Below are 9,045 nucleotides of genomic sequence, written 5' to 3' on the forward strand. Positions count from 1 at the left end.
ATGGAGCCAAAACTAGCACTGTCTGACTACTCGGTCTGCCTGGCTCCACTGTTCATCTTAAAACAATGTCCAAGCTCACACACACACACACACACACACACGCACACACATTTCTGCAAAATTCAGTTTTCTTATAATTTCCATTTATTGTGAGGAAGCATATATTTGTGTTGCGGTCCTTTTGAAGTTCAGTCCAGACAGGACCTGGATCTGTTTTCTTAGGCAGCCTGCTCTGATTCTAGTTCTTTCTCTGCATGATCCTCAAGTCTACCTGTCGGTCCTTCCTCCGCCATTTATCAACCATCAAGCACTCAATGTCGTTTACTGTACTACCCATAGTCTTTTCTAGTTGACATTTGTCCTTTCTCTTTGCTTTGTAGGCTTTGTAATCTTCCTTAGGAATTGGGACACCACTTGCTACGTCACTGCACAGTGTCTGGTACGATCTTATATTTGGGTGAGATTCAAGGCAGGTGAGGCACTTCCAAGTACTTTTTCAGAAATGTAATTTCATATTCTTATATTAATAATGAAAGAAAATGAAGAGAATAAGGCCCCATCCAACTCACTCATTAGCACTACACCCTGGCAATGAAGCAACGAGGGATAGAGCTTTGTAATCTTCCCTAGGAATCGGGACACCACTTGTTACTTTACTGCGTAGTTTACGTTCAGGTAAGCAAGCGACGCCATACCGTATTTTCCGGACTATAAGGCGCACTTAAAATCCTTTTTGTTTTCTCTCAAAACTCGACAGTTTTTAACCCGTTGCGCTTAATGTACGGAATAATTCTGGTTTTGCTTACCGACCTCGAAGTAATTTTATCCGGTACATGGTGTAATTATAAGTGTGACCAGTAGATGGCAGTCATACATAAGAGATACGTGTAGACTGCGTTATGATGGCAATATGACTCAAGTAAACAACACCAAAATTGTATATGTTCCATTGAAAATATAGAACATTATACACGGCGCTCAAAAATCGATCAAAATGTTTTAGTACGACTTTGGTAAGCTATAAAGCCGCACCGCTTGAAGGATTGTCGGCGTGTTAAACATACGAGTATTATTATGGTGTACACGTACAAGGTAAGATATATTATCTGGCGTTTTGTTTCGCAATATTATGCAAAAGCAACTTTTCTTACCTTCTTGTACCTGCTGATCTGTATTTTGGATTTGCATGAATCCTGAAAAATTGCGCACGTCCGCCTTTGTAGTCCGTGGCAACACCGTAGTCAATAAGCTTCTTCCTTTTCTCTATATTCTTGTTATGGGATTTTCATCCACCTCTGTTGCCATTTTCTAATATAAAGTAGTGTAAAGTTCTTACTTATATCTGTCAGTAAACTCGCCATGAAAGCACTAAAACATACTGGTATTGTGAGTTTACATTTTTCACCCAAGGAACTTTAGATATCAGAGAGTTCCGGCCAGACGTTTTTTCACGGGACACATTTCCTCATCCGGGAACAACAACATACATATTATAATCCGGTGTGCCCTATGGTCCGGAAAATACCGTAGTTACGTTTGCACCTAGAGTTGTCCCGACACCAATATTTTGGTACCAAAATGTATATCGTTATGTATTTCAATAATGTTCGACACTTTTCAAAATAAAGGGGACCACGAAAAATGTAATTTTTGGCTTCATTTTAACAGAACATTTTATGATAAAAAATATGTTTCTTATTGCACTTAAAGAACCGTTTTCAAAGATTCAAATTGAAATTTAAAGGTAAATTAAAAACATGGGCTTTTATTATTGCACTCAAAAAGAGGTTACAATGATTTTACATATTACATATAGACTTAGACTTGGACTTAGACAAACTTTATTGATCCACAAGGGAATTGTTCCACACAGTAGCTCAGGGTAAGGATGGAAAGGGTAATGCAGGTATTAAGTAGACTAAAAATGTACCATATATAACATATATGTAATATTTACATATTATATATAGAGTATATAATATATACTGATATATTATATTATTATATTATATTATATTTTTATATAAAAATATAATATATAACAAATCCCAATTACCTTGGACAATATTACAGTATATGTAACAGCTTCAGCAAAAAATTTAAATACATAAAAAATAAAAAATAAAATAAAATAAATAAAAATAAAAAAAAAATTTAAAAAAAAAAATATATATATATATATATATATATATATATATATATATATATATATATATATATATATATATATATATATATATATATATATATATATATATATATATATATATATATATATATAAAATAAATAAATAAATACATTAAAAAAAAAAATATATATATATATATATATATATATATATATATATATATATATATATATATATATATATATATATATATATATATATATATATATAATTGGGTTGGAATAGAATAGAAAGCTTTATTGACATCGCATTAAATGCTTCGTGATTTATGGTTGTACATTTTGATATGTGCTTTAAGGTACTAGTAGAGTGGAAAAACAAGTTGCGTCTATATTGAAGCTATTATCATATATATCTGATGTATGACACCGAAAGACACCCAGAATTTGCGAATAAATAGATATTATCAAAATAGTATCAATCTCACAGAGATTCCCGAGCCATTTTGAGAGGTAATGAGCTTGCCAGTCGCATGGTCGCGTGATGTTGAGGTAGGAACCGCAGATCCCTTCCCCATCAACCACATTGCAAATCATGCAGACTTTGTGGAAGCAAATAACGATTTCTTTGGGACAAATGATGATCCAGAACCTTATATTTTTTATCCTGAAAATAAGAAGGTTGAGCTAAGAGCTTTAGAAGCACGCAAACGGGGTGCAGTGGAGTGGCAACAGACGGCAACCAGCTATCTATATTGGTCTGTGGATCGATGGATCGCTTGGAGGACGGTTGCTAAAACTTGTCATGAGTAAAGTGTGTCCACTTCAAACGTGCGTGACTTTGAGGAACTTTTGAGGAGGAAATATTTGGGTGTTTTACAAACTTTTGTGTGGTGTTGCTTCTTTATTTGTCATTATTCAAAGCTGATTTAAATGCGTAGGAATGGCAGCTGAACTGAATGTGACAGCGTGTCATAATTGCGTCAGTCAGCTGGAACAAAAAAATAGCAATAGCAGTATCATTAGTCCGGAATCTTCACGATCCTCATAGACCGACCTATTTAGGAAACGGTACTCGGTATACATCCCTACTTTTCAGTGAACGATGAGAACCGTTTCGCAGTTGCGAGTCAGTAATTTGAGAGTCAGTAATGAACTCGAAAATGAGTCACAGTAAAAAAAGAGTTAAAGGGAAAAAAAAGCAGGATTTGATGGAATTTTCTGGTTATTGTTCTAATAGATAGATAGATAGATAGATAGATAGATAGATAGATAGATAGATAGATAGATAGATAGATAGATAGATAGATAGATAGATAGATAGATAGATAGATAGATAGATAGATAGATAGATAGTACTTTATTGATTCCTTCAGGAGAGTTCCCTCAGGAAAATTAAAATTCCAGCAGCTGTGTACAGAATTGAGATCAAATTTAAAAAGTAAAAAGTAAATAATGGGGGTATAAATGGAAATATAATTGAAAATATAACATTAAGAATAAAAATATAACAGTAAAAATAAGAATATAACAAGAGAAACCAGGCAGTAGTGAGTAATGTGGACATGTAAAGCGGTTCAACAGTCCTCGTTTTTATTTTAGTTTTATTATACTTTGTATATACATATATACATCTCATTCTATTTCGTTGTTGTTATTTGTGTATTTTTCCTGTATTGTTGAAATACAAAAATAAGATTACAATTTAAAATAGTGATGTCACTGTCAAAAGAATGAGGAGATGGCACCATGCTATGGAAAGTTTACGATGAAGACCATCCATCCATCCATCTTCTACCGCTTGTCCCCCTCGGGGTTGCGGGGTTTGCTGGAGCCTATCCCAGCTGCACTCGGGCGGAAGGTTGGGTACACCTCATCGCAGGGCCGATGAAGACACAACTAAAATAAAATATAGTTAATATCGACACGATCTCACATGGAAGTTATCATTAGCTACAGTACTTGTATTTTGTACTATTTCCTGTCCAGTGCTCTTATTTTGCATCCACTTCCTGTGTTTGCCTGCATTTACCACCGCTCCTCCAGTCTGAGTTCCGGCTCTCTCACCTGTCCCCTATCGCAGTGTTTTTCAACCTTTTTTGAGCCAAGGCACATTTTTTGCATTGAAAAAATCCGAAAGGAACACCACCAGCAGAAATAATTAAAAAACAACTCAGTTGACAGTAAAAAGTCATTGTCGCAATTGTTGGATATCAGAATCAGAATCAGAATCAGAATAGTTTTATTGCCATTGTTTGAGAACGGGTTCACAAACTAGGAGTTTTTCTTGGTGCAAACGTGCGACATAAAACACATATAACACATATTTGGTATAAAAAGAGCTGTGACTGAGCTATCAGATAGACTTAGAAGGGATTCAAGGAATTCAAGGAGCTACTGTTAGGAGTTATTGTTCATTTGCCTGATGGCCAAGGGGAAAAAAACTGTTCAGGTGGCGGGAGGTGTGGGTCTGGATGGAGCGTAGTCTCCTGCCTGAGGGGAGAGGGGAGAATAGTGTGTGTCCAGGGTGAGAAGAGTCAGCTGTGATCCGACCCACACGCCTCCTGGTCCTGGAGGAGAAAAAGTCCTGGAGGGATGGGAGCTTGCAGCCAATCACCTTCTCAGCAGCACGTACGATGCGCTGCAGTCTATTCTTATCCTGGACTGTGGCGCCAGGGAACCACACTGTGATGGAGGAGGTCAGGATGGACTCTATGATGGCTGAGTAAAACTGCACCAGCATCTCGGTCGGCACCTTAAGTTTCCTCAGCTGCCGCAGGAAGTACATCCTCTGCTGGGCCTTCTTGATGAGGGAGCTGATAGTCAGCTCCCACTTGAGGTCCTGGGTGATGGTGGTGCCCAAGAAACGGAAGGAGTCCACAATGGGGACGGGGGTGGGAGAGTCAATCAGGGTGAGGGGGGATGGTGGGGCTGGGACTTTCCTGAAGTCCATGATCATCTCCACTGTTTTCTGGGCGTTCAGCTCCAGGTTGTTGAGGCTGCACCAGGACGTCAGCCGGTCCACCTCTCTCCTGTAGGCGGACTCATCGCCATTCAAGATGAGCCCGATGAGGGTGGTGTCATCCGCAAACTTGAGCAGTTTTACGGATTGGTGACTGGAGGTGCAGCAGTTTGTATACAGGGAGAAGAGCCAGGGGGAGAGTACACAGCCCTGAGGAGTACCAGTGTTTGTGGTTCGACTGTCCGAGACAATCTTCCCCAGCCGTACGTGCTGTCTTCGGTCCGTCAGGAAGTCATTAATCCAACTGCAGAGGGAGTCGGGCACGCTGAGCTGGTAGAGCTTGTCTCGTAGCAGTCCAGGGAGGATGGTGTTGAAGGCAGAGCTGAAGTCCACAAACAGGATCCTAGCGTAGGTTCCTGGGGAGTCCAGATGCTCCAGGATGAAGTGGAGGGCCAGGTTCACTGCATCATCCACAGACCTGTTGGCTCTGTAGGCGAACTGCAGTGGGTCCAGGAGGGGGGCGGTGATCTCCTTGAGGTGGGGCAGGACCAAGCGCTCAAAGGACTTCATGACCACAGACGTCAGCGCGACCGGCCTGTAGTCATTTAGTCCTGTGATCCGTGCTTTCTTGGGGACAGGGACAATGGTAGAGGTCTTAAAGCAGGACGGCACGCGGCATAGCTCCAGAGAGGTGTTAAAAATGTCAGTGAAGACAGGAGCCAGCTGGTCCGCACAGTGTCTGAGAGTGGAGGGGGAGACACCATCCGGCCCGGGGGCCTTCCGCGTATTCAGCTTCAAGAACTGCCGGCGTACATCCTCTTCTTTAATGGAGAGGGTCTTTACAGTCTTATGATGTTTTTTGAGTCCTGTGATGTCATTGGAGTCCTTTGAGTCCTTTAACTCCTTTAATGATGTGCTGGCATTGGTGGGGAGGGTGATGGTGGGGGGAGCATGGCTTTGATGAGCTGAAGGCCGTTTATGACGACAGTAATGTGTGTTGAGGCCCTGAGCGAGAGTCCGGTCATTCAGGGCCTGGGGGGTTTTGGGCTTATAGTTCGTAAGGGCCCTTAGACCTCTCCAAACTGCCGCAGAATCATTGGAGTGGAACTGTTCCTGTAGACGGTTAGAGTACACACATTTAGCTTTCTCCACTTCCCTGGTGAAGTGGTACTTCGCTTCTCTGTATGTACTTCGGTCCCCGCTTCTCCACGCAGCCTCCTTCTTTTTGCGCAGCTGTCAGAGCTTGGGTGTGAACCAGGGCTTGTCGTTGTTATAGCAAACCCTGGTGCGCGTTGGAATGATGCGCGCCTCATTGAACTGTATGTATGAGGTCACAGTGTCCGTATACTCGTCCAGATTGTTCGTGGCCGCTCCAATTGCCTCCCAGTCTGTCGTTTCCCAGCAAGCACGCAACTCGTCCACAGACTCGGCGGTGAAACACTTAATGTTCCTCATAACAGGTTTAGCCAGTTTCAGTCTCTATCTGTATGAAGGGATTAAGTGCACCATCACGTGATCTGATAGTCCAAGAGCAGCGCGCGGGACTGCATGAAAAGCCTTGCTCAATGTAGTGTAGCAGTGATCCAGCGTGTTCTCCTCTCTGGTCGGGCATTTAATAAACTGTCTATACTTTGGTAATTCCTGGCTCAAGTTTCCCTTGTTAAAGTCACCAAGCACGATAACAAGAGAGTCAGGAAAAGACCGTTCCACATGTAAGATCTGTCCTGCGAGCGCGCGCTGAGCGTCACGCACGTCCGCGCCGGGCGGGATGTAAACAGCCACGAGAATGAATGAAACAATCTCACGCGGTGAGTAAAAGGGCTTACAGTGGATGAAGAAATATTCCAGAGAAGAAGAACAGTGTCTAAAAATCGCTGTCACGTCTGTGCACCAGCTATTGTTGATAAAGAAGCAGAGTCCACCGCCTCTTTTTTTGCCAGAGAGCGCCGCGTCTCGGTCCGCGCGGAGGAGATGAAAGCCCTCCAGTTGAAGCGCGCTGTCCGGGACACTTGCGCTCAGCCGAGTCTCCGTGAAGCACAACACACAAGATGAGGAGAAATCCTTGTTCCTTCTCATCAGCAACGCTAGCTCGTCCATCTTGTTGGCAAGTGAGCGGACGTTGGAGAGGAAGATGCCTGGTAGAGGCGTGCGTAATCCCCGTCCGCGAAGACGGACAAGTGCGCCCGCTCGCTTACCTCTTCGATGCGGTTTCCCTCTTTTGAGCACAGAATGGACCAAATCCGCAGCTGATGCTAAGATGACCGGTAACAAGTCCATAGGGATGGTGGATCTGATGTTCAGTAGCTCTTCACAGGTGTAAGATCACCCGGAAACACAATTTATGTACAAAAACAAATATGACTTTAAACCATAACCAACCATGCATCACTATAGCTCTTATCTCAAAGTAGGTGTACTGTCACCACCTGTCACGTCCCGCCGTGACTTATTTTGAGTTTTTTGCTGTTTTCCTGTGTGTAGTGTTTTAGTTCTTGTCTTGCGCTCCTATATAGGTGGCTTTTTCTCTTTTTTTTTGTGGTATTTTCCTGTAGCAGTTCCATGTCTTCCTTTGAGCGATATTTCCCGCATCTACTTTGTTTTAGCAATCAAGAATATTTCAGTTGTTTGTATCCTTCTTTGTGGGGACATTATTGATTGTCATGTCATGTTCGGATGTACATTGTGGACGCCGTCTTTGCTCCACAGTAAGTCTTTGCTGTCGTCCAGCATTCTGTTTTTGTTTACTTTTTAGCCAGGTCAGTTTTAGTTTCGATCTGCATAGCCTTCCTTAAGCATCAATGCCTTTTCTTAGGTGCACTCACCTTTTGTTTATTTTTGGTTTAAGCATTAGACACCTTTTTCAATCAATCAATCAATCAAAGTTTATGTATATAGCCCTAAATCACAAGTGTCTCAAAGGGCTGCACAAGCCACAACTTGGACCCCGACTTAAACAGGTTGAAAAACTTATTCGGGTGTTACCATTTAGTGGTCAATTGTACGGAATATGTACTTCACTGTGCAAACTACTAATAAAAGTCTCAATCAATCAATCAATCAAAGACATCCTCGGTTTAGAGCCCACATAAGGGCAAGGAAAAACTCACAACCCAGTGGAATGTCAATGTGAATGACTATGAGAAACCTTGGAGAGGACCGCAGATGCGGGTGACCACCCCCCTCTGGGGGAGACCGGATGCAATGGACGTCGAGTGGGTCTAGCATAATATTGTGAAAGTCCAGTCCATAGTGGATCTAACATAATAGTGAGAGTCCAGTCCATAGTGGGACCAGCAGGAGACCATCCCGAGCGGAGATGGGTCAGCAGCGCAGAGATGTCCCCAACCGATGCACAGGCAAGCGGTTCACCCCGAGTCCCGACTCTGGACAGCCAGCACTTCATCCATGGCCACCGGACCTGTGCCCCTCCTTCCACAAGGGAGAGGGGGGCACAGAGGAAAAGAAAAGAAACGGCAGATCAACTGGTCTAAAAAGGGGGTCTATTTAAAGGCTAGAGTTTTTTACCTGCACGCTGCCTCCCGCTGTTTCCGACATCTACAAAGCAATTAGCTACCGGCTGCCACCTACTGTTATGGAAGAGTATTACACGGTTATTACACGGTTAGTGGTGCTGAATTTCCCCCAGGGATCAATAAAGTACTTTCTATTCTATTATATTCTATTATATTACTCTGCCGAGCTCTAGACAGCAACGACACTCAACAACAACACATATTTTGCAGATTATAATTACTGCTTTGCAAAAAATATTTTTAACTCACATAGGTGAAATTAGATCATCTCTCACAGCACACTAGTGGTTGAAAAAAACTGCCCTATCGAAATGCTTTTTATACCAGGTCATTTTTGCTTTTTCGCTTCAAACCTGTCAGCTCTTTGTGCACTTCCCAGCTGTTTTTAGTGCCACCTGCTTTTTCCCTAATCAAAATCTTCT

The sequence above is a fragment of the Entelurus aequoreus genome, linkage group LG13, assembly GCF_033978785.1.
Source record: "Entelurus aequoreus isolate RoL-2023_Sb linkage group LG13, RoL_Eaeq_v1.1, whole genome shotgun sequence".
Taxonomy (NCBI): Eukaryota; Metazoa; Chordata; class Actinopteri; order Syngnathiformes; family Syngnathidae; genus Entelurus; species Entelurus aequoreus.